The sequence below is a fragment of the Hesperophylax consimilis genome, chromosome 29 (genome assembly GCF_061612785.1).
Source record: "Hesperophylax consimilis isolate HC1 chromosome 29, BYU_Hcon_1.0, whole genome shotgun sequence".
In the NCBI taxonomy this organism is placed as follows: Eukaryota; Metazoa; Arthropoda; class Insecta; order Trichoptera; family Limnephilidae; genus Hesperophylax; species Hesperophylax consimilis.
In genome coordinates, this window is record NC_142864.1 from 12,017,595 (window position 1) to 12,043,707 (window position 26,113).

The 26,113-nt window shown below is 32.6% G+C and overlaps 3 non-coding genes across 3 annotated transcripts; all 3 read right to left on the bottom strand.

Moving 5' to 3' along the window:
* Positions 1-8,995: 8,995 nt before the first annotated feature.
* Positions 8,996-9,114, bottom strand: LOC149409881 (5S ribosomal RNA). Its single transcript, XR_016305121.1, has one exon. It is a non-coding gene; the product is annotated as a 5S ribosomal RNA (ribosomal RNA).
* A 323-nt stretch (positions 9,115-9,437) lies between these two features.
* LOC149409882 (5S ribosomal RNA) lies at positions 9,438-9,556 on the bottom strand. The gene has a single exon (XR_016305109.1). It is a non-coding gene; the product is annotated as a 5S ribosomal RNA (ribosomal RNA).
* Positions 9,557-9,879: 323 nt separating this feature from the next.
* On the bottom strand, positions 9,880-9,998 carry LOC149409883 (5S ribosomal RNA). Its single transcript, XR_016305110.1, has one exon. It is a non-coding gene; the product is annotated as a 5S ribosomal RNA (ribosomal RNA).
* Positions 9,999-26,113: the final 16,115 nt, after the last annotated feature.

A 26,113-nucleotide genomic window follows, 5' to 3' on the forward strand; every position in this document is an offset into this window, starting at 1 on the left:
ATAAACTAATGTTTATAAGACAAGGTTTTATGCATAACATAAAGGATAACAAATAATTATAAGCAATATCAATACAAATTGAAAATATCTCCCGAGTAAAAATAAATGCCGCCAACGGGAATTGAACCCGTACCTTCTGATGTCCGGTCAGGTGCTCTGAAACCACTGAGCTATGTCGGCTTATTTCCGACCCGCCAAATGATTCAATATGTAAACAGGTGGAAAAAATATAATAAGCAGTAATTGTTGATTGAGGTACTAGTACATATCGAATCATTTGGCGGGTTGGAAATAAGCCGACATAGCTCAGTGGTTTCAGAGCACCGGACATGAGAAGCACTAGAGATATTTTCAATTTGTATTGATATTTCAGGCGACTAATTATTGCCTATAATTTTTTTTGTCATTTTGGAATGATCACGAATGATTTGATTAACTAAAAAGATTAACTTTAAAATGTCCAACTTTTTTTATGTGTTTATTCAGTTTTATTTTTTATTTAACATGTTTTATTATTATTTTTTTATTTAACTTAGTTTATTATTTAAATATTAATTAATAATGCAAGCAGTGAATAAATTAAATCAATCGACAAATAATAATATTATCTTGCACCAAATTTCGCCTAAAAACTTTCTTCGTGCAAATTAATTTCGAAAGATCGTCAGTATTTTAAATAGAGATTTTCCATTTCCTCAGAAAACGCATCGGTTCATAACTTCCCTTTAAAGAAAGGCATTTAGGCTTTAACAAGCAAGATAAAAGCCACTAGATGGGTCTTCGACTATCTGAAAAGTCACTGGTTTGGGCCCACTTGTCTCTACCATTCTTTGACTTCACCGGACCTTTACTAGTAGTTCTGTCAAAAGTAGACTTCGCAACCAAACATTTTTTTTACATTTAACTCCATACTTTTGAGGAAAATAATTTCCCTCAGGGCCTTTGTCATCTTTTGGGATTCTGTGTGGAGTTTCGGGTAAGAATCAGTCAGTGTGTCCAGGAATGACGGACATATGAATGTATCCCTCCTCCTGCAGTGCAAGGCGATAGGCCGAAAGACCAATTGGAGAGGTCAAAGCCAGCCTCACGCGCGTACCATAATATTGATATTTTAGGAACCACTATGATGCGAACTCTGGCGGGATTAAAGGTAACATCCAAAAAGGCTACCACCTTGAACCGGAACCAATTTTACGGACAGATAAAATGCTAAATGGTCAATTTAATACATGACTTCGCTGCGTTCAGTTAATCAGAGATATCAGTGAATAAGATCTTGTTTCCTATATCTCAATTTAGAAAAATATTTAGCAATAAGCAAAGTCATTGAAGATGAAGATAAAACTAATATTGAATCTAAACGAAGCATGAAACAGAACAAGACAAAGAAAAATTAAAAGGTAACGATCTTAACTGGGAATCGAACCCAGGATCTCTGTCTAACCACTTATAACCTTCAAAAGTTGTTGAAAGAAAGGTTTTTTTCTAATGAAATTTGAGTAAGCTATGATTTTTGTTGGTAGTTTTTGGTTTTTTAATATTCCCTGCATTTATTAATTACAACACACGATGATTGTGGTCTAACTCAAGATTAATTAAACATACTAATTTCAGTAGATTTGAAATTGTGTTTGTGTGTAATACGTAAAATTATACTAAGTTCGACTACCTTTTTATTTTCAAAATTGGAACTGATTATTATAAATCATATCAAACAAGTAAGCACCAAAATTATTTTTTTTATTGATAAATCTTTATTTTAAATGTGCATTTCTTTTGTTTAAATTTTTGACAGATTTGGCTGGTAGGTCAATTCAGGTAAACTCAATTTTATTTTAAAGTTAAAGCTTGGAGAAGATACGAATTCTCGCAGAGTCACTACATATTAAATTAAAAGAGGAAAGAGGAAAAGAGCAGTTTCAGAAGATATAATAGAGATTCTTTCAATTTGGCACAAGCAGCAAGAAAATGTGGTGAAATGGTCCGGCGAGTTTTCCAACCCATTTTATTTTAAAAGTGGCGTAAGGCAAGGAGGAAGCATGTCTCCAGCACTGTTTAATATATATACTGATGAACTAATTCAAAGACTTAATAACAGTAAGATAGGTTGCCATGTTCAAGGAGTATGTGTAAACAATATTAACTACGCAGATGATATGGTTCTTCTAGCACCGTCACTTAGCGCACTGATAAAACTACTCCAAATATGTGAAGATTTTGCAAAAAATCATAACCTTGTATATAATACATCCAAATCAATAGTTATGGTTTTCAAATGCAAAAACGAAAACATGCTAACACCTTCAGTATGGCTAGATGGAAGGAAAATGGATGTTAGTCGTAGCGTCAAATACCTGGGACCTGGGACATATTATCACAGACGACCTGAAAGACATCGAGGATATGGAAAGGCAAAGAAGAGCGATATCCGTTAGAGCAGGTATGCTGTCAAGGCGTTTTTATCTCTGCAGTACAAATGTGAAAAAGATTCTTTTCAATGCCTTTTGCACTTCGCTGTATACGTCAGAGCTGTGGGTGGATTACACTTCATCCCAATGGCATAAGATAAAAGTTGCTTACAATAATGCATATCGCCAACTATTCTGCCTACCGAGATACTGCAGCGCCACGGAAATGTTCCTGGAGGGACGAGTACACTCTTTCAGAGCGCTTCTCCGCCATCACATGGGAAGCTTATGGCGCAGACTACGCCAATCTAGTAACAAAATCATCGCTGCCATGGTTGCCTGGATGGAGTCCCCTCTGATGGCCCTCTGGAGACGGGAGATGAGCAAATATCCCCCATAAACGGCTGTTCACGATCATTTTTGTGTTTATATAATATCTTTTTTCACTTAAATTCCGCTTTTTTGTGCCTATCGGAATCACCTATGTTATTACCAACCTTATTATTATTTTTATTACTTATTATGTATATTATTTCAAATATGGAATGTATTGCATTGCACTACCCCTGCATACATTCTGGAATAAATTCTTATTATTATTATTATTATTATTAAAAACAGTGCATATTGCGTTATTTATAGATGCTATTTAATCCTCAAAAAAGTATAATTATATTAAAGTAATTAAGAATTAAGACATACAAACATTTAACAAGCGATCTGCAAATCGGGAGGATAAACTAAACACAAATATCATAGGAATGGCAGGAAAGAGCTCCCAGATTTATATCAATGAACACTTGACATTTCGAGCTAAACATCATTGGTTTCTTGCACGTAAGGCTACACGAGACAATATTTATAAGTTTGCCTGGACCAGAGGGGGACAAGTATATGTACGCAAAGACGTTGGGACGCCCGTTATACTTATCAATGAAAAAACCAAAAACCTTTTATCTCCCTCACCAAATAACTCATAATCAATTTTCATCCTTTGGTATACTTTTATTTTACTTGATTCTCCTGTATACTATTATATATTCATCTATATATTACTTGATACTCTCTGTTACAAAAAACATATTATTGGATTTTTCTAGCCCAAAGACATTTAACAAAAGCATGTACCCCATCATTGTTTTTAATCGATCAAATAACTTAATACAATCACCTCTTTCCAGCAATCTAGTTTTCTTATCATGTAAAAAATGTGTTATTGTAATTGCATCAAAACCATTACAACTTACTATGCTTTATACAATTATATACATTGCTTATTTTGTTATTGCTTTTACTAACTGGCGAACTCCTTCTCGACTATTGCCAACAACAGAAACCAGTGGTACAACTTATTTTAATAATATTCTACATATTGATACGATTACCCTTAAATGCAATATTACTTTAATTACTAACAAGAATGAAATTAACTTTTTAAATTTTATTGTTTTTAGTTCTGCGAACAATAAGAATTTTCGGAAATATTTTTTTCTTACATTACTTAACCGTGCGTTATTTTTACCTACAAACAAGATTTTTATCTCAAAATCATTATTTCAAATCCCATGTATACCACATATTCATAAAACCATTGCTTTCAATTCTTATTTCTATAATCTTCCTAATTTCAAAATGACCAAGTATAAATTATATTCTTATGTTACATCTTCACAACAACTCAATACCTATATTACTAATAAAGATATGACTGTCACTACATCTCTACTATTAATAATTAACGCAATGCAAAAAACCAAAAAATGGAAGACTTAGCAGATCTACTAGATAATACAACACCTATCACATGTTCATCAACCAACGATTCTGAAGTTGTACGTCAATTATTATTAATTAATTCTACCCTTATGATATTTTCAATGAACATTAGAAGTATTAACAAAAATTTTGATGAATTATCCATTCTTCTTACTGACCTTGCCTTAGATTTCGATTTAATTGTCTTGACCGAATGCTGGATTCAAAAAAATTTCCTTCCTAAAACAATAAAAAACTACAATCACTATAACACACTACATAACCAAACTCAAAACGATGGCGTTATTGTATACATCAAAAATCACATCCCACACTCAGTCAAAGAGGTCAGAATTAAAAACGCCAACTGCCTTCAAATACAACTTGATAACCTCATAACAATCCTTACTATATACAGATCTCCGAATACACATAATATAACCCCATTCTTATACTCACTACAAGAAATATTAACAAACATAAAACACTGCCAAAACACTTACATAATTGGTGACCTTAACATAAATATAATCAACAAAACGCATCCTCAAGCCAACGAATACCTAAATGCACTAACTTTATTAGGATATTTGCCAGCTGTCACCACTCCAACAAGAGAATCAGACATAAACAATAGTAGTTGTATAGATCATGTGTTCGTTAAGAGTAAACTAGACAACAAATCCATTGTATATCAATCAACTATAACAGACCACTATGCAATCATTACTTCCATTACCAAAAAAATTCACAAACCAACTCAAAATGCTCCACCCCAAGTAATGATTTCTTATGAAATTCTCCTAGATCATGTCTCGAAAGAAAACTGAGAACTCATCTATTCTTGTACTGATGCCAACTCTGCATGCGATTTATTTATAAATACTTTACATAACCACTTGGCCAAAGCAACATCATATTCAAAAACTAAAACAAACCGATCGCAAACAAAAATTAAACCATGGATCACTGCTGGTATTCTCCACTGTATCAGAAAGCGTGATAAGATCCATCACTTCTGTAGGAAAAACCCTAGCGACTATGCATCTCTCATATTCTACAAACGTTATAGAAATAACTGCAAAAAAATAATTGACACTGTTAAAAGGGATTATTACAAAAAAAAAATCAGTGAAGCTACCGATGATAAAAAAAAATTTGGAATATCATAAAAGATATAGCCAACATTAATAAAACTGACACACCTATTGTTAAAATTAATATCGAAGACAAAACAATACATGTAAATTCTGAACCTGAAAAAATATCCGACCATTTCAATCAATTTTTTTGCAAAATCTGTCCCAACTTAGCAAAAAAAAATTTAGCCAGAAAAAACGTCTCAGAGAAAGATCTTGCAAATGGTATACCTATCAGTACTCTGACCTACAACCCGTTTCACTTCACTCCCACTACTGAATCAGAAATTATGGAAATAATAGCATCTCTCAAAAACAGTAACTCCACCGGAATAGATCACATCTCGGCAAAAATTATTAAACACCTCCAAAAATTTATCGCCCCCCCTCTTAAACACATAATCAACTCAAGCTTCAAAACTGGCACTTTTCCTAACTCCTTAAAACAGGCTACAATAATCCCAATCTTCAAAGCAGGTGACAAATTATCTGTAAATAACTACCGACCGATATCCTTACTAAGCACACTATCTAAAATTGTAGAAAAAGCTGTGAAACATAGACTCTGTAAGTTCCTCGAAGATAACAACATATTATCAGACAACCAATATGGCTTTCGCAAAGGTAGAAGTACATCTGATGCAATAGCTGCCCTCACGAAAATCGTTTCCTATAATCTTGACATTGGTCGCAAACCACTGGCTGTCTTTCTCGATCTTGCGAAAGCATTTGATACGGTCTCTCATTCCTTACTGCTAAAAAAACTACATCGGGTTGGAATAACAGGAGTAGCCTACACATGGTTTGAAAACTATCTAATGAACCGAACACAACAAACTCTCATCCACTCTGACAAAACACATATAAGCGAAAAATTACCTATGTCCTTTGGTGTACCTCAAGGCAGTATACTAGGACCAATTTTATTTCTTGTATACATAAACTCACTTTGTGCCATGAATATTGGAGGTAAAATATTATCATTTGCCGATGACACTGTTCTAATATTTGAAGATGTAACATGGGAATCAGTAACTAACAAAGCTAATAATGGTCTATTAAAAGTAAAACATTGGCTGGACACAAACCTCCTCACACTTAACATCGACAAAACCCAATATATGACATTTTCCATCCGCAAACATAATGTACCCAACAACTGCCCTAAACCTATTATTCACTCGTGTTCACTCAATTTACACACTCACGAAATCACACCTAATATAAATTGCACGTGTTCTACCCTTAAATCATCAAATGCAGTTAAATATTTGGGAATAATCATAGACAACCAACTACGGTGGGAAGCCCATATCAGTGACACAGTAAACAAACTTCGTAAACTCTGCCATGTATTCTGCTCCCTTAGGTCCATCCTTGATTTACAGACTTTAAGAAGCGTATATTTTGCCCTTTTACAATCTATAGCAACGTATGGTATAGTGGGATGGGGTGGTTGTGCTGAATCCATTATTAATCCTATTATTACAGTTCAAAAACTAATTTTGAGAATTATATTTAAATTCCAACCTACCCATCCCTCTAATGAACTCTTTGCTAAAATCAGGGTCTTAGATATACGACAGTTATTGAGTAAGGTAAGCATTTGTAACATACGAAAAAATAACCTACTGTTGGCTCCACAACACCAAGCTCACCCCCGCTTTTCATCAAACCTGGGTTGCGTGGTTCCTCAAACTAAAACCTCTTTCGCTCAACGGCAATTCTGGTTCATCGCGCCTAAAATATACAATGCATTGAGTACCGACTTAAAGTCAAGTAATTCTATATCCATATTTACTGCTCGTGTACATCAATGGATATTTGAAAGGGGACGACCTTTCTTTAAAGATTATATGAGTTCCTAACACAAAAAAAAAAATTATTAAAAACTTCTTTTCCAACTTGTCTCATATCACGAAAATTAAAATTAAGTGTTGAACATAAACATGTTGTCTTATAGATAATACCTAAGATAAATAAACTTGCACACAAACAATTATATGCATTAAACAATCTATATTAATTATGTTTATATTTTAATCTTAATGTTTAATATTTTTAATTTTTATTTGTATCTTTTTAAATATACATATACTTTTTCTTTATTTTTCAGTTTACTATTAATTTTAACATATTTGTTTTTAGTTTTATTTATCATTAAATTTGTTTTTTTTTTCTTTTTTTCTCTAATTCTTTCTTATGTTTCTATAAAATAGTATTTTTTAGTTCTTCTAAGTTATTTTTATTATTACTTCATTATGATTTATACTTACATACTTATGTTACTATAAGTATTTTTTAGTTCTTTTATGTCATTGTTATTATTATTTCATGTATAACTACCACAACACGGGCATTAGCCTAGTATGGTAGTTTAAAAAAATGTCTAAAAATGTAACTTGTAAACATGTATTAAATAATAAAAAAAAAATAAAAATAAAAAAAAGTGAAAATTGACAATATTTGTTTTTGACAGTCTGTGAGTTGTGGTGTAGAAATCGTGCTAAGATATTAAAAGTCCAATCTAGCACAATCTCTTACAATGGTTTCTAGGGCTGGCATTCGTTACCAGCGAAAGAAAACACCCCAAACGGTGCCATTTATAAAAGTGTTCTTCTTTGGGGATGTTCCCACCCCCGTTCGCTTTCTTCCTTCCATCGGGGGGAGGGACGTCCCAACAGCACCCTTGGTTGGGGAGGGATTGTGGGGGAGGTCTTTTGTCCTCTGTTATCTAGGCAATTATTTGCAGGAGTGAAGACAGCCACTCGTAGACAAGCACAACAAGAAATGGACAAACAAATAAAAATGTTTTTTTTGACAGGAAACCCTGGTTGTGACGTGTATACGTACAGTGTCAATTTTATGACTAGTGACATCAATAACTAACGCTATTAAGATTCAAGTATATTACAGTATCAGTTTGTACTACACGGCTTTACCCGAGTTTGAAGAGCAATAAAGATCAAATTGCATATGTCAGTTTTTTTTTTTTTTTTTTGAAGTGAAACTTCTTTACCCGCGTCATGCAATTTCGTGGACCGGAGTAAAACCAACTTATGACCGAAACGAAAATGCGGGACCGATTAAAGTTCATTTGATCTAGTGAAAGTTTTGAAGTAAGATATAAATGTTTTTTAGGTAATCTTGACAACTGGCGTTGGTGGTGTAATGGTCAGCATACTTGCATTCCAAGCAGTTGATCCGAGTTCGATTCTCGGCCATCGCATATTAATTTTTTTTTTTGGTTGAATGTTAATTTTATTGTTTGTAGTCATTGTTCTTTGAAATTTTTAAATTTTTAATCCATTGTAATTTTAAACATTATTTATTTTTCATATTATTTTTTTCGTCATTTAAATTATATTTTGTACTGGGGTGACATCTATCGGCAGAATATTTTTTAATTTTAAATTATATAGTTTATGGGGGTGACATCTATCGGCAGAATATAAATATATATTTTTTAATCTATTTAATTATATTGATTACGGGGGTGACATCTATCGGCAGAATCTTTTAATGTTTTTTGTTTTTAACGCCTTTTTTTTTTCAATGGTTGACCATAATATCAATCCACTAAGTAATATTTTAGGCCTGTAGCATACTTGAAAAGTTAAAGAATGATATAAGATTGTTTATGATGTTAACGATAAAAAAATAAAAAAAAACATAAAATTACCATAAAAAATGGGCCAACGGCACGCGGTGTTCCCAAGCGGTCACCCATCCAAGTACTGACCGCGCCCAATGTTGCTTAACTTCGGTGATCGGACGAGAACCGGTGTGTTCAACATGGTATGGTCGTTGGCAAACGCTATTAAATATTAATTTCTATTCTACCTGCCAATAAATATATGAAAATTAGTATAAAAAAGCCCTAATAATACTGAAAACATTAGCAAGGTGTGTGCGACGTTGATAAAAATAATCATTACATACGCGCTTGAAAAAGATCGTAATTACATCCATAACTTTGCAGGAATTTTTTTTTTCAATGGTTGACCATAATATCAATCCACTAAGTAATATTTTAGGCCTGTAGCATACTTGAAAAGTTAAAGAATTTTATGATATTATTAATGATAGTAACGATAAAAAAATAAAAAAAAACATGAAATTACCATAAAAAATGGGCCAACGGCACGCGGTGTTCCCAAGCGGTCACCCATCCAAGTACTGACCGCGCCCAATGTTGCTTAACTTCGGTGATCGGACGAGAACCGGTGTGTTCAACATGGTATGGTCGTTGGCAAACGCTAAACAATATTAATTTCTATTCTACCTGCCAATAAATATATGAAAATTAGTATAAAAAAGCCCTAATAATACTGAAAACATTAGCAAGGTGTGTGCGACGTTGATAAAAATAATCATTACATACGCGCTTGAAAAAGATCGTAATTACATCCATAATTTTGAAGGAATTTTTTTTTTCAATGGTTGACCATAATATCAATCCACTAAGTAATATTTTAGGCCTGTAGCATACTTGAAAAGTTAAAGAATTTTATGATATTATTAATGATAGTAACGATAAAAAAATAAAAAAAAACATGAAATTACCATAAAAAATGGGCCAACGGCACGCGGTGTTCCCAAGCGGTCACCCATCCAAGTACTGACCGCGCCCAATGTTGCTTAACTTCGGTGATCGGACGAGAACCGGTGTGTTCAACATGGTATGGTCGTTGGCAAACGCTAAACAATATTAATTTCTACTCTACCTGCCAATAAATATATGAAAATTAGTATAAAAAAGCCCTAATAATACTGAAAACATTAGCAAGGTGTATGCGACGTTGATAAAAATAATCATTACATACGCGCTTGAAAAAGATCGTAATTACATCCATAACTTTGCAGGAATTTTTTGAAGTGAAACTTCTTTACGCGCGTCATGCAATTTCGAGGACCGGAGTAAAACCGACTCATGACCGTGACGAAAAAACGGGATCATTTCGCTATAGGAGCCTAGCTAATATTATATACCTAGTTTAACTCACTCTCCTAACTCATCTTCGCTGTCTACAGGCAGAGCGCACGACTGTGGTCGTGAAGAACCGAGGTTCGATCCCCGCTTTAACTAATTTTTTTTTTCTTTTTTTATAACTTTTAATTTTTTTTATCACATGCTACTTATAAATATGTCAATAGACAGAAAAAAAGAGAGAATGAAATGAAAAGAGAGAGAGAGAAGAATACTAGAAGTTTCACTTCTGTCTTGCGTAGGCTTGACACACCCATTTTTTTTTTTATATTTACTCCACACAGGAGGCCCTGAAGAAAATAATTTCCCTCGGGGCCTATGTCATCTTTGGGGATGCTGTGTGGAGGGTCTTTTTTTGGAGAGGAAGGAGTGAACATGGGTCTTGAAGAGTCCCATGTTGTAGGAGGGAGGAAACACAGATGCCGGCAGTTCGTTCCACAGCCGAGCTGTTGAACTTAAGAACGAATCGTAGAAGCGACCCGTTCTCATGTGACAAGTGTCAACTGTGTACAAATGTTGGGCGCGCGTTTGGCGTGTATCCCGACTACGCACCGGTGCCGAAGGGATCAAAAACGAAAATAACGATTGCTTTTGGTGATATAGACATGGCTGGGATTGCAACTTCTAAATCTTCCGCTAGCATCAATATCATTTAATGTAGTAACTAGATATCTGTATTGATTTATTTTTAATAATTTACTTCTAGTTGGTGCTTATACGTATATTATGTATTTGTTTATTGTTCTGTGTTTCATGTTGTTTGCTCTACTTAATCTCTCTGTTTTGTACTGGAATTAATAATGTTGATTTATCTTAAAATACTATCATAAAAATGTATTAATTTCTTTCCACTTATGTGTCGTAAATTATTTCCGTTCTAAAATGGGTTTAATAACTCATCGGGATTGTTCTAAGAAATAAAAATAATAAAATAAAATATAAAAATACGTCTTAACTAATTTTTACTACCTATTGCTAGCACTAAAGTTCACGATGGAAGTGATGTTTTGTTGTGAAATAGTTGCGTTCTCCGTGATATTTCGTACGGAAAGCGAAAATTCTATGAAAAGGAGCTCTTACTTCATTAAATATACCTACACAGTCTTTTCCGTCTGGATTTTTAGTCCGCACGGAGAAAAATGAGTTTTGATAATTTATTAAGAATCTCTTAAAATGATTGGTATTCCGAACTTCATTACTATGAAGAACCTTGAAACAGTAAATATATTTTTACCGACAAAAAGACAATTCTTACGCTGTTGATTGTTTTATTATGTAAAATGTGTCGGTATAGTTGGTTATTATATTTTACGACAGATAGAGCTGGTGTGCAACAAGCAATCCACGCGCACGCTGGTTTCGAAGTGGTTCCGAGTAGATCCCGAACCTAGCCGATCGTGGGTAGGTGACTTCATTAGGAAACCTATCTCGCTAAAATAACTTAGAGCATTAACAGTAATGAACGCCAGTCCAGAAACATTATTTATTTTTGATTATAATTTCAAAAGTAACTTTGTAATCTATACCAACTGTCTATAAATCATTGAAGTCTTAAACAATAAATTCATATGCACATGGAACCTGAATCCTACACTATTACACTACAAAATACACTTTTTCAATACTTTAGTGAGGAAAACATTTCGCAAAATAAATGAACTTGAGACTGTTCGTATTACTCAGTTACCAAAATAACTAACGAAATCAAAACTCAAAAACAAAATATTTCATCAAACCTTTTTGTATCACGTTACAACGAAACAAAGTAAATAACCATTCTAAGTTTTATCTGAAACATTTTAAACACTGCCGTATTTATTTTTAATAGCGTTGCAGATAAGAAAAGTTGCATCCTATTGCATTTGGCAGAGCTTAAAGCTTAAAGAATCCTTTAGATTGCTGCGTAGATTTTTTGCACCCTTAAAATTCAAGCGCTCAAAAAACCCCATTGAAGCCATTTCAGATAAGGCTCGGCGGGCTCCGGAGGGTGGAATGGAGCCTGAAATGATTCAGTCCAAAGAAAATTGTGGAATGTAGTTTTCAAAATAAAATTAAAGAAACTGTGGAACGCTTGTGGTGCAACTAAGAGGGAAATGAAACAGATTTTATCGGAATTTGAGCTTCGGTTCATTTGTGAAAGAATATAACTATGGAAATATTAATATTTTATAGGTTTTGTAACTTTTATGATGTTTATTGTAAGAAGGATTAATGACAGTATGTTAGGTGTTGATTGTTTGAAGGTTTTAACATTGAGATAGATACATGTGATAAAACCAATCAAATAATGATTACATAGTCAAGTCATTGTATTTACCGCATGTTTTAACTTCCCATCTAAACTGTACACTGTGTACACTGCTGAAGTTAATCAAAAGAGCTCAAAACAATATATCGGTAACTCTCTATCTGTATATATGTAAATATATATGTATATTTTAACACAATGATAATTGTATGTGGCGGATGGGAGACACCGTGCGATCGTTTGATTTTTATACAAATCTACCTGACCTTCAAAACAAGAAGTGGGTCACTGTCTACATCTGAATTCGAATAATCCTGTGTGAAGCCAGGGCGAAACCGGGGACTTTAGCTAGTATATACCGATACATAGGTATATAAAGAAGATTGTCTTTGGCGGGCGGGCGGCGTAGCGGCCTGCTTTGTTTTTTAATACAAATCTACAGTGTTAAGTTTTGAATGGAAGGAACTTGTAAATGATAACACATCAGAAACTTTAAAAGGACTCTTGACTTTTATTTGCTCTATTCCCAATTAATTCTAATTAATTGTGAATATCAGGAGGTCCAAAACTACCCAAGACAGACCAAGGAGTGGTGTCTTTACTATTAAAAGCGTTAGCGAAGAAAGGGGAACGGTACAATGAAAAACTGATCCTTTATAATCTTACTTGGGAGTTTGCACTCACCGACATCTATGCATAATTTCTACAACTAATTATCTTGGTTGCATACAATTCAATTTTATCTACTTGGAGAGGTGTGAGTACTAGATAAAAACTGCGTTATTCAATTTTAAACACACAGTTTTACCCCTAAATTGATGAAAATTTGCACACTTGACTTTCAAAACAAGAGAAAGGTCACTGTATAGATGAGATTAATGAAAAACAACCCCAATTCCCTTTTCTCATCTTTTTCACATCTTTTGGTAAGTTAATCTTGGAAAACGAAACCAAGAAGAACTTGACATTTTTTTCTGTCATGTTTACTGACGTAGCGGGCACAGAACAAACAGTGGGAAATTGCGGACAAATACATAAGCAATTAATATTATGTAAAAATTACCTATAATATCAGATACGAAAATCAAAGTTTGACATAATTCGTTAAAGGATTTCAAATGCTGAGATTTATTCTCAGAATCGCAAAAGACTTTAATAACCTAAAACCCATGAAATGACTCTCGTACACATCTCTGGTTAGAAGTCAAGTAGAATATAATTTATGCATTTGGTCTCCTAATTACTCACTAATCGAAAGAAAGCTTAATGTTCTTTTACGCTTTATTGATTTTAAAAAAATGTATTATAAATGTAATCGATTATGTAAATTTACGAAGTGAACTCAATTAATCTAAATCATCAGAAAGCAAAAAATATTTGTTTTCCTTTTATTGTATAAAATTATTAACTCAATGTTTGACTGCCCTGACGCCACGAGTTTGTTGCCAATACAGGTACCTCCCAAACATACTAGATGGAATATTTTATTTCATAACAACAACTTCGTATTCAACTCTATTATGGAGAGGTTACATAGGCTGCGCAATGAGTTTATGGATGTCGCTGATATTTTTGTTCTAAATCTAGACACTTACAAATACAAATTAGTTCATCATTTTTTAGTTGATATAAATAAAGAATAGATAATCATCTTTTACGCATAATATGCTTAATTAATTATTCACAAATTGAAAAAATTTTTCAAATGTAAGTAAGTGTAATAATAACTGTATTTTATTTTTTAAATCTTTTTTTTTTTTTTTTTTATTAACCAATATACAATATTTGTGTCATACTGTTGTTTTAAATTTATTTTGTGATCTTTATGTACAAGCCCAGTAGGTTATTGATAAATAAATAATTATGTAAAGGTTCTACTGCAGTAAATAAAATATATGAAAATTAAATGTATCTTTTCATTTTGTATTTGAACTTCAATCTTATCTACCCAACAGACCGCTTATGCGAAGAATTTCAAGTACCTCCTTTTAAAGATCTGTACATTAAAAATTGATTAATTCAAATCATAAAAGAAAAGTACCAATTTCTAACTGAAAACCGCACTCGATTAAAATACATTTTTCCATGTCCAAAATTAAACACTTCCTTTGCACAAAATTACTATACATACCAAGGAAGAACCTTTTTCAATCAACTCCCTGAGGAAATCAGAATCATAAACGACAAAAGCCAAGCTTTGAGCATCTTGAAAAAATATGTTAAAATTAAATTATCAAAAAATGAAAATTAAACATTCTACTTAAGAAGCAACTTCTTCTCCAAATATAGTATACATATCAATAAAAAAAAAACATAATAATTGTCTTTATCCCGAAACTAATAACATCATATTTTAATTTATATATTAAAGCTACTAGTAGTACATTTTAATTTAAAAAAAATTCCTACTTCTCTTGATTCTATATGTATATCTACAATTACTTAATGTAGACTCCTCTTCCAACCACAAGCTGATGCTTCTCTGGAAGAGTAGTATTAAATATTGTCACTGTAAATTGTAAACCTTATTACTTACATGTACTTTTTCCTTTAATAAATAAAAATTAATAAAAAATAAAATAAAATAAAGTTTCTAGTCGAAACTAACAACAGAAATATTATGCTGCATATGAAAATGTGTTGAGTTTAAACAATAATGATCATCTTAATATTTCCCGACAGCTGACTGATTCAAGATGTTTGTATATATCGATTTCTTTTTATATACCTAGCAAACCAATATCGAGAATATCTAACGTTTTTATTGTGACAAATCTAACACGGAATCACTATTGCATACTCTCCCGTTCGCCGTACAAAGAATTTGGGTAATGAATACAAGGATGCTATTGACATATTTGTTAATATTGTTGAACTAATTTTTAAATGAAGGACTAATTGTACCTAAGCATTTAAACAAATATGGACAAAGAACACTGGACTACATGATACCTAGTTGCTTAAATATGTTACCTGCTTAAATAAAAAAATGTACAAATGTAAAAACAAATATTATGTTGAAAAATTGGCTCGCTGAAAGAAATAGTTTGTATTAGAGTCTAATACAAACTATAGGTAGATACTATCACTGTTGTGTATATGTTTTTATATTTTTAAAACAAATTGTTATTTTTATTGTTATCACTGTTGTCATTAAGTAAAATAAGTTTTTATCTTTTTTTAATATTTTTTATGTGAAAAGTTGCCATCGACAAACTACTGAAAAGTAGTTTATTGGACCTTTTCTGTATTTTTATTTTATTATTTACGGTAATGTGTATTTTTTGTCTTGCTTTCTTTAAATTAAAAAACTAAATATAAAAAGGTCTTTGTTGAATTTATATCTGAAAGTAGAACATAAAAATCTAATTAAACAAACTGTCTAGATCTTCAACGACTTATATAATTTATTTATTGAATTTTGCATTCCCAATCTATTATTTTTCCACCTTGCATGACGGAGTATTTTGTTTTATGATGTTATGCTCATTTATATGTTCTTTGTGTTAAAAAAATAATATGTTAAAAAAATAAAATAACATGTTCCCTCAGGGCCAACTTCAACTTTTGAGTTGGTGTGCGAAGGCTCTTTTTTAAGACAAGGAAGGAGAGGAAGTTCTGGGAAGGTAAAAGGTATGAGGGTTAGGTGGGAATCTAGGAATCAGTGTGTCCAGGAGTGACAGACATATGAATATATCACTCTCACTGCCGCGCAAGGCGATGGGTCAATAGACCAGTTGGAGAGGTTAAAGGATCTCCCTAAACCAGCCGCTACCGATCTGGCACACTATGCAGCTGATGGGTAGGTGCATCCTGAACACACCTCACCCGATGAACCGGGCACCGCTGCTATTTCACCAAATATAGCGAACCACTTAAAATTACCTATGGCAGAGTTGTTGGTTATCCAAAAACTGGTTCTTGGGGCGGCGGTACCGAAACCTGCCTATAAAATTGAAAAACTCTTAGAAGAATTCTATTGAAAGTGCGGAGTTTCGGATACGTAGTTATACGTTGTTTAAAATCGCAAAGTTATCACCGCGTCAAATCTAGTTGGAGAAGTAAAGTGCCGAAAAAGCTCGGCATCTTATTTCATATTAATTTATCATCCATTAAAAAAAGCTTTCAAGTACAAGCGCTGGCTTGAGAGAAACTCTCATTAAAAATGTTTTTAATTACAAACAAAAGATTCCTCGAAATGAGATATAAATTTCTGAAAATGAATACATAAAAAACACTTTCTTCGGTGGAGACTTTCTTTGTGAATTTTCCGTCTCTTTTTCACTCGCTTATTCCGGTCGCGTCTCTCTCTACTTTAATTTTCTTTATTTTTATTCAAAAGAGGAATAAGTAAAATGGAAGAGGGTTGGGGTAAGGAGGAGGGGGGAGTTGGGGGTGGGAGGGAAAGGGGTCTAATAAAGAAATCTCTCATTTTATTTATTATTTCGTTGGCGAAGGAAAGAACGGATTAAAATGTCGCACGTTTTTAACTTTATTCAAATACTTTCAAATGTTAGATTGTTTTATTATATTTATGCAAAAATGTTTTATATATTCCAGTAAATGACGTTAATAATTATTCTTCCACAGACACCATAGATTATTGTGAATAAATCAACTGATGCGCTTCATTTGACTTTGTATCTTATATCTTAGTTAAAATTATGAAATGTATTCTTTCTTACTTACATGTTTGGAGAAACCAATGGCTTATGTAGATGATAAAAAACTTTCAAAAATAAAGACAAAATTTTGGGTGTGAATGTTTTGGGGTCGATTCCAGTTAAAAAAATTAACTTTTAAAACAAATTTATGTTCTCCTATTTTAAAGATGTTATGCCGTGTATCTTATCATTACAGTATCCACCATCATGTCAGATGTGTAATGCGTAAGTTTTGTCGTTCTTTTTTGTCAAAAATACTATGTTCCAGGTAAGAAAGTATCTGCTAAAATTAGACACCTGCCCTGATGATTGACACTGGAATACTGTCCGAAACGTTGGCTAAAGAATAATATTATACAGTATCACAAAAATAAATTACTAAAATACTTTTGGCAGTGAAAATCTCAAATTATTCCTGTTTCTCCTACTTTTTTTCTCATCGGAAGGTGGCTAACATCGACAGAATCTTTAACCACGTTCCAGACGTGTATGTACCTGCCAAGTTTTAAAGCCATTAGGTTGAACTTCTTCTTAATAGTTTAACGGTTTTTTTTTATATGGTATTTGTGATATTTATATTCTCGTACAACAGTTTCACTGTGTTACCTCACCTGAACTACTGCAAAAGTGTAAATTTTTTGAGCAATAAAACGCAAGTTAAAAGAATGGAAATAATTCAGAACAGAGGTATGAGGTCTATATTGTGCTGTAGCAGATATACTAGGATAACAATAATGCAACGCCACCTAAATATTCTGTGGCAATCATAAAGTGTGTGGCAAAGTTTGGTATATAATACCCTAGTATTTATATACAAGTTCAAAAATTAAAATAAATTCCAGATTATATGTCAAAAAGTGTTAGTATTAAGGCGATGCACTACTTCGTGTAATATTTTAAATTGAGCCGCTATCAATAACAACCCTTCGTAGATGGCGATAAGGTTGAAATTCCCGCTTAACACTGGATTCAATTGATTTATGCAAGAAAAAAACACGGCCAAAAAGTGCCTTTTATTTTATTGTGTTCAGGCATAAATATTAACTTTTTTTTCGATCATTTTATAAATAACTTAATATGCCATATTGTACAATAAAATCATTATCGAAAATGGGTTTGTAAGTAGGAAATTTTGAACTTTAAAGCAGTTTTCATAGGCCTTATACATTTTTTTTCTGGGCTTATAAAAAGATCTATCTAAAAAATACTAGATTATTTCAAAGGCCAAGATGTATTCTACTCGCAGTATTTAATTAAAGCATCTGAAAACCGTACTAGACTTAAATATATTTTTCCATGCCCAAAATTAAACACTTCCTTTGCACAAAATTATTACACTTACCGAGCAAGAATTTTTTTCAATCGACTACCTGAAGAAATTAGAAACATTAATGATAACATCCAAATAATAAACACTGTGAAAAAATATTTTAAAGACAAACTTACAAAAAATAAAAATGTTTCCAATTGAATTAATCTTAAGAATAACTCACTTCAAATAAGTTTAAAATCATTTAATTTTTAATTACTTACTTATTGTAATAAAACAATGTACACTCCTCTTCCAGCCACAAGCTAATGCTTCTATGGAAGAGGGGTCCTGAAATAGTGATCATATATTGTAACAAATAAACAAAAATGTACTTATATAATAAATATAATAAATAAATTAAAAATTTTTTAAAAAATCTGAAACATTTCTAGGCGACCAAATTTTAAAACCAAAAACACATGATTTTGCATTACTACGTATGGCATCGCCTTAATAGTAAAGTCCTATGAGAAGCTGCAAAGATTTTAGGCTTCCTAAGACAAATTTATCGGCAACACAAAACAATATTTACTATAACGGTTTCAAAATATTCAATGAACTCTTTTCAAATGTTAAGGAAGCCAAAAGTCTTGCAGTTTTTCGTGGGTTATGTCTCAAAGTCTCAATGTTGTGAATTCCAAATATTAGTACGTAGGTAATGGATTTTTTTTTAGTAGTTTTAGACTAGATGTACAACGTACACTACATATAAATATTTAATTATGTCACTAAATAAAATATACTTAAAAAAATAAAACTATTTCAACCCCGTTTGGTAATGTATTAATATTCAATAAACGAATTTGGAGACATTTAAAAGTTTTTAAGTCTGTTAACATAGTTAGAGCCATTTTAGGCAATGTTTCTTTTCTGAAGGTTCGTTTCGCACTAGAGCAAAACTAAGAATAATTTCCACTGGCATGTTGTAGGCAACGCTGATATTTGTCCCATATGGATATTGACTGGGTAAAGTAGTTGTGGGAACAGTGGTCAACTTAAAATGGCTGGAATTTGCGGTGTCAATACTTGTTGAGTATGAAATTTCATTGATTCTGTTTATTTAGGCTTAACATAATGTATTTATTAAACACCCGTGGGACTTTTACAAACACAAGTTGAAATTTTAAATACTTCACGAAAACATAATATATTATATAGGGCAGATATATACAGTACATATTGGTATGAACAATAAATACTTGTCATGTTATAAACATAATACAGACGAATAAAATAATTTTCTTCGCATCAATTTCATTTTTCATAGAAGAAAAAGATAAAACTAATCAATCTAAATCTCAATCTCATCTCAAAAAACATGAAACATAACAAGCCGCAGAAAAATAAAAACAAAACGGTCTCAATCTCATTAGTTGTTCCGATAAAAATGAATATTCATTTAGACTTTCAGAAAAATTCAATATTTATTTATTTGTTTGTTACAAAAATATTACAGCATAGATTTTGACTGTCCAACTAGGAAGGTCTCCCGTTCTAGGACAGTCAAATTGACTAGGTTGATTGAATAGGTATCCTATACCTATAGATAAAAAACGGTATGTTTATCCGAGACGCTATCTAGGTCAGGGGTTCCCAACCCCGTGCCCGCGGGCACCATGGCACCCGCGGGACGATTCGTATGTGCCCGCCACTTTTCGACAGTGAAAGAATTTTTGGATTAACATTAATTAAAAATATGATTTTTTTTATTTATTTGTTAGATTTTTAATTTTTTAAATGCCTAGGTTTATTAAATATGTTTGTATGTTTGCGATATTGTATGTATGAGTGGTTCCTTTGCTGACAGTACTTTTCGCAACCTGTCTAGCGGCAAGCCAGACTGCACTCTTCACGGTAGCCTGGAACGAGAAGATCTATTTGCACATCACTCATTGTACACGCAGAAAACCCAAAGTGAACGAACGCCACGAACTGAGCCGATGAACGCCGAAGGCGCCAAAACACATGGAACATGACTCTGCCAGCTCTGTCTGTCAGTGAAAGCAATAACCATGGCCCCGGCAACCAAACTGACAGTAGTCACGTGCTCGTACCGTCCCGATCGGTTCGGCGTTTCGGGTTTTCGGCGTGTACAAGGAGTGATGTGCAAATAGCATTTCCCGCCTGGAACCGCGTTGTTTTCATTTTGATTGCGATTGCTGCCCCGAGTTTGTGGATTAAAAATAGGTGGTGCCCGCCACCCTACCGATATTTAAGAATGTGCTCTAGAGTACAAAAAGGTTGGGAACTCCTGGTTTATCTAGGTAATAAACCAATTCTTTTGAAGTTTGGAATCATTCAAAAATATAGATTATTATTAATTCTGAATTTTAAAAGGCCGGGTTGTTTCGGAGAATCTGAACAATTCATCAAATTTCAACGTTCATTTTCAAGTTCTGTGAAAGATTTTTTCAAGTTCTGTTTTTATTTCAGTTTTGTCAAGCAACTAGCCTACAATGATATAAAAACAGAACTTGAATAAGTCTTTCACAGAACCCGAAAATGAACGTTGAAATTTGATGAATTGTTCAAATTCTCCGAAACAACCCGTCCTAAAACTGCGATCTACAAAAATGACGTATAATTATAAGGTGCCAAAGGCCTCGTGCTAAAAGACGTTGTCCCGGTAACACAAAGATCCTGGGTTCGATTCAAAATGGAGATCGTTATATTTTTCTGTTTCTTTTTCTGTTTTACGTTTCTTTTAAATTTATTAATATTATCTTCTTCTGCAAAGAAATATCTTCATTTTTCTTGATTATTAACATAATTTTTTTATAAAATATTATTTACATATATTCCGATATTCCTTGAAAAATCGAAAATTTAAATTCGAATTTCTAGATCTTTTTAGTAACGCCATGAACAACTTTTAAACTGGATACCAGAAACCGAACTCGGTCTGTACGATTATTGGTCACTATCTTTAGTATTCTATCTCATTTTGATCTCTGCGAACGTATTTCAAATCGCCGAATATTCGTTTCATTTGTATTCTTGTGGATTACATTCAACCTAATTAAATATTATACCAAAAATTACACTCAAATGTCAGCCATCAATATGACGGTCGCGGTTTTTATTTAAATAAAAACATGATTATGGCCTACCTGCTATGTAAATATGATGAAATATACAGTTGAAGTATATTTTAGGAGAATATAACGCGAGAAAAATGATTCTCCCCGATAAAATTTCATTCAGAATATATCGAGAACACGTGTTGTTTTTCTAATAAATATCATTACGGAAGGCTACGACATAAGTATGTCAGTATCAATATCATTATTTGTACGAACACATGTTCCGCCGTCCTCACAAAGCATTTGCTTTTTACTTATACATTTTAAAAAACTCTTTCAATTCATTCGTTATAGGCTTGCAGTCCTATTTTTAACAGGAACACGAATAATTTGACTTGATTTTTAATAAATTAACAGTATTTCTTATCAGTAAGATTTCTCCGTGAGTAAATGGAATAATCAGTCAAGAAAACATGGCATAACCAAGTGAATCAATTACTTGAGTCGGGTCATGTGAAGAGTTTAACAAACATCAGTGAATCTACGTATGCGACATATCGATGTGAATGAAGAAGATGTATGTGCCAAGACAGAGTCGTGTGGCAATCTATCCTCACTGCCTACCCCTTTGGAGATGTGATTATCCCTACGGAGTGATTCTTAGTAACAAATCTCTAAGTTAACATATCTCTATTTTACCGTTTTATCTTCTTATTGACTTTTGATCGAAATAATTTTGCAATATAATTTTTATTTCTTTTGATGTTTCAAGTACCGGTGACTTTAATTAGAGAAGCAGGTACCTAGTACATTTTTGAGTTCGACAAACGGAGCACCAATTTGAATTTCAAAAACGTCATTAGTGGGGCCTTTCTTATCTCGAGTATTGCTAATGGGGACCATGGGCCGGGTGGAGTCGGGGAGAGACAGCGGGAGGGGGTGGGCACCCAGAGCCTTACTTTGCTACCACTGACCCTTTCCTACCTCATCTCCCTCACCCCGCCACTTGCTGAGAATGCCGGTTTTCCCCTAAAAATACAGTTATTTACATTTTTAATTAGCACTCTTTGCGAGTGCCATCGAAAGGTTTTTGTAGCAGGGTTGATTATAAACAAAGCATCGTTGTTAAAGAAATACATCTCAAAGTTGATTATAAGATAGTACTAAATATATATCACGCACCAAAAATGTACCTATTGCTAATTCATATAGAATCTAATTATTTATATTTTTTATGATAAACTATTGTTTATAGACAAAGTAAATTGAACCCGCAGCTTTCTGATTGCCAGTTAGTTGCTCTTCCATTCCGCTACGTCGGCTTATTCTAAACCCGCCAAATAATTCAAAATATACAATGAAAATGTTGCGGGTTTTATTCCCGTCTTCGGGATTTATTTTTTTCTCGGAAGATTTCTTGAATTTGTGTGAGTTTTTCAGGCGAATAATTAATGCTTGTAATAATTTATTAAGAATCCCTTCAAATTAATGATACTCCGGTTAAAAACGGGATTGCAGGCCGTTTTCTGATAAACTAATAGTAAATTCCTAATATATCGGATCACGTGTTCATGCACCTGAATGATTTTTATGAGCACTTGTTCCGACATCGTGATAATATATTCATATTTTACTAAAAGTTTATCAGGTAACATGTTAATTCATTCATTACGGGCCTGCAATCCCGTTTTAACCGGATAACGAATATTTTGAAAATATTCTCAATAAATTTGCAGTACAATGTAATCAAATGTACCCACTGTAATAATATATACTCTAGAAATAATCTCTTCCATGTAGATTTGAATGGAAACCAATTTCGCCACTTGACTTAATACTTTTTGGTTCTAGCCCATTTAGCGCTCTGTCTCTATTACACTTGCCTGACATCGTATATCGCCATCCCAGATTTCTTAATACTGATCGAACAATTTTTTGTATTGGATATTTCATTACCGGTTTTAAGTTGACCGGTCGGTGACTGAGTTGACATCGCGTTTGGATCCTACACAGGCGTAGTGTGTTCAATTCCTCGGCTGGCTAAGTCCTTCATCGCAACACAAGCAACATTTTCCGCTTACTGTGGTGGTAGTAGGAGATGTTCAAATATTGTCAGGTTATTCTTAACCTACAAACGTTTGTCTTTCATAAAAAAAATATATAATAGAAATAAAAGTCTGCCAATTCATCCCGTGACGGCTATTTTCGTTTAAATTTTTTGTTACACCTCAAAAAAGCGTCGTGTTTTCACAGTGTGAAAATATCGGAGCTACATCACCACCTGGTTGGGAAGGGATTTATAAATGCGGGTCTTGAAGAGATATGGATAACATCAATTGTGAACGGGTGTATCCGTCGATCAATTCTGCCAGCTCCTTCGAGCAGGCTCCATTGAAATCCCAGTAGAACAGACTCGGAAAAACTTATCCAACAAATAGCTACTAATACAACTTGTGGGCAAAAAAGCTTCTTATATCATAGTATTAAACTCTACAATAAAATACCACTCTCACTCAAAAACCTCAACATTATAACATTATCTCAAATAAAAAGCTGGATACTTAATATAGGGAGTTCTGAAACAGAAAATATACTGATATCAAACACAGACTAAAACCGAATCTACTAAACTGAACTATACAAAAAAACACTATCTTACTTATTTTAAAATTATTAATAAAAAAAAATTATACCCTACATGATATATGTTTATAATTAAATTCGTAATATGTTACTTTGTTGTAATATTAATTTCTTATAATTAAATTATAATATGTAAATGAAATCCTCAGCACGGGAGATCCCAGTGAGGATATCATTATCTCTATATGTTACTAAGAAAAGAAGACAATAAATCATTATTATTATTATTATAGAATGTAAGATGATAGTTATATAAGATGATTACAATGGAAGTTGTCACCACTCGAAATTATGTTTCTTTAGTTTTTGTTCATGAAGTAGACACAGTTACAGCCCTGAATTTGAAAGAATTTCCATTTTTCTCCCCCACCTAATACGGTATTATGGAAAAGTATATAAAACGAGAAATTTTCCGTCGCCATTTTCTCTTGGTTTATATAACTCAGGCAATTGGGCAAATAAATTGAAAAACATCGCTCTTACGTAACGAATTAATCAACACACTGATTGCCGTTGATTAAAGTTGCTATTTTTAAATGGACAATATTCAATGCATTGAATTTATACGAAAAGCCAATCAAAATCACTATTGGCATAATATATTGCTTAGCCCGTTACGCGATTTGTTTGGAAATGGTCAATAAATCACGTTTCGTAATCTTACCTTTACAGAGAAAAATACCCCTTTAATAAACTGATAGCATGCCTATTTCCTCATAAATTCAGAATACATCGAGATCACATGTTCTTTTCTTGACAATTTATTTATTTATTAACGGACATCGTCCAAATTACAAAATAATAACACGAATACAGTAAAATGAAAAATACAAAAGTAGATAAAGGTACATGAAAGCAAAGACATAAGGCTTAAGCTTGCTATCAAGAGAGACACCAAGGTCTTTAATAGATGTAACAGTTGTTAAGAAAATATTATTAAGTTTGTATTCGAAGACAATCGGTTTTTTTGATCTATAGAAGGACATAATTTTGCATTTATCGACATTTAGTTTCAAAAAATTAATTTTACACCAATCATAGAAATACAATGTTCTGCAAACAAAAAAACATTCGCTTTTAATTGATACTTTGTTAGTAACACTGTCAATTCATTCGTTAAAGGCCTGCAGTCTCATTTTTAACAGTAAAACGAATAATTTTACCAGATTTTTAATTAAAAGGATCTTTCTGGAGCTCTCTCAGAGATCATGATAGTACTCGTGTATTCGTAATTTACTAAAAGTTTATCAGGAAACGTGTAAGTTCATTCGTTAGGCCTGCAATCCTGTTTTTGACCGGGTTTACCAATAATTTTAAGGGTTCATCAATAAGATAGCAATAGTTATTTTTCTCCGTGCATAGAAGACAAATAAAATAGAATTAAATAACTTTAGTCCGCTAAAGCACAGGACATCCTAGTAAGGAGTATTAAGAAATACCATTAGTATGCTAAAATTCACCATGATTATTCGATTTTACAATATTTTATGTAGTCGCTAAAACAAAAATAAAATAATAAAAAACCATTTATTTTTTTATTTATTTATACGCCAAAACAGACTTTTACATACAAGTGACACATTATGCAGTGTACATAGGAGAATATCTGTATTACACAAGAAATAATAACATTATGTAGATGTAATCCACTATAAGTAGGTACAACAAAAATATATGAATATAAAAATCTGATTAAAAGTATAGTGATAATATAATAATAAATGAAAAAATTAAAAATTAAACAATGTTAGTTAAACAAAAAAATTAAAATAAAGTAGGACAATACTACAAATCATTAAAACTACATTACCAAAGCTACTGTAATTTGTAGGATTCAACAGAGTGCTGGTATAGATTACGCTTAAATCTATAAATAAGGTCATTAAATATACCCATAGTACCCCCAAACTTGTTGCCTAGATCATGCATAC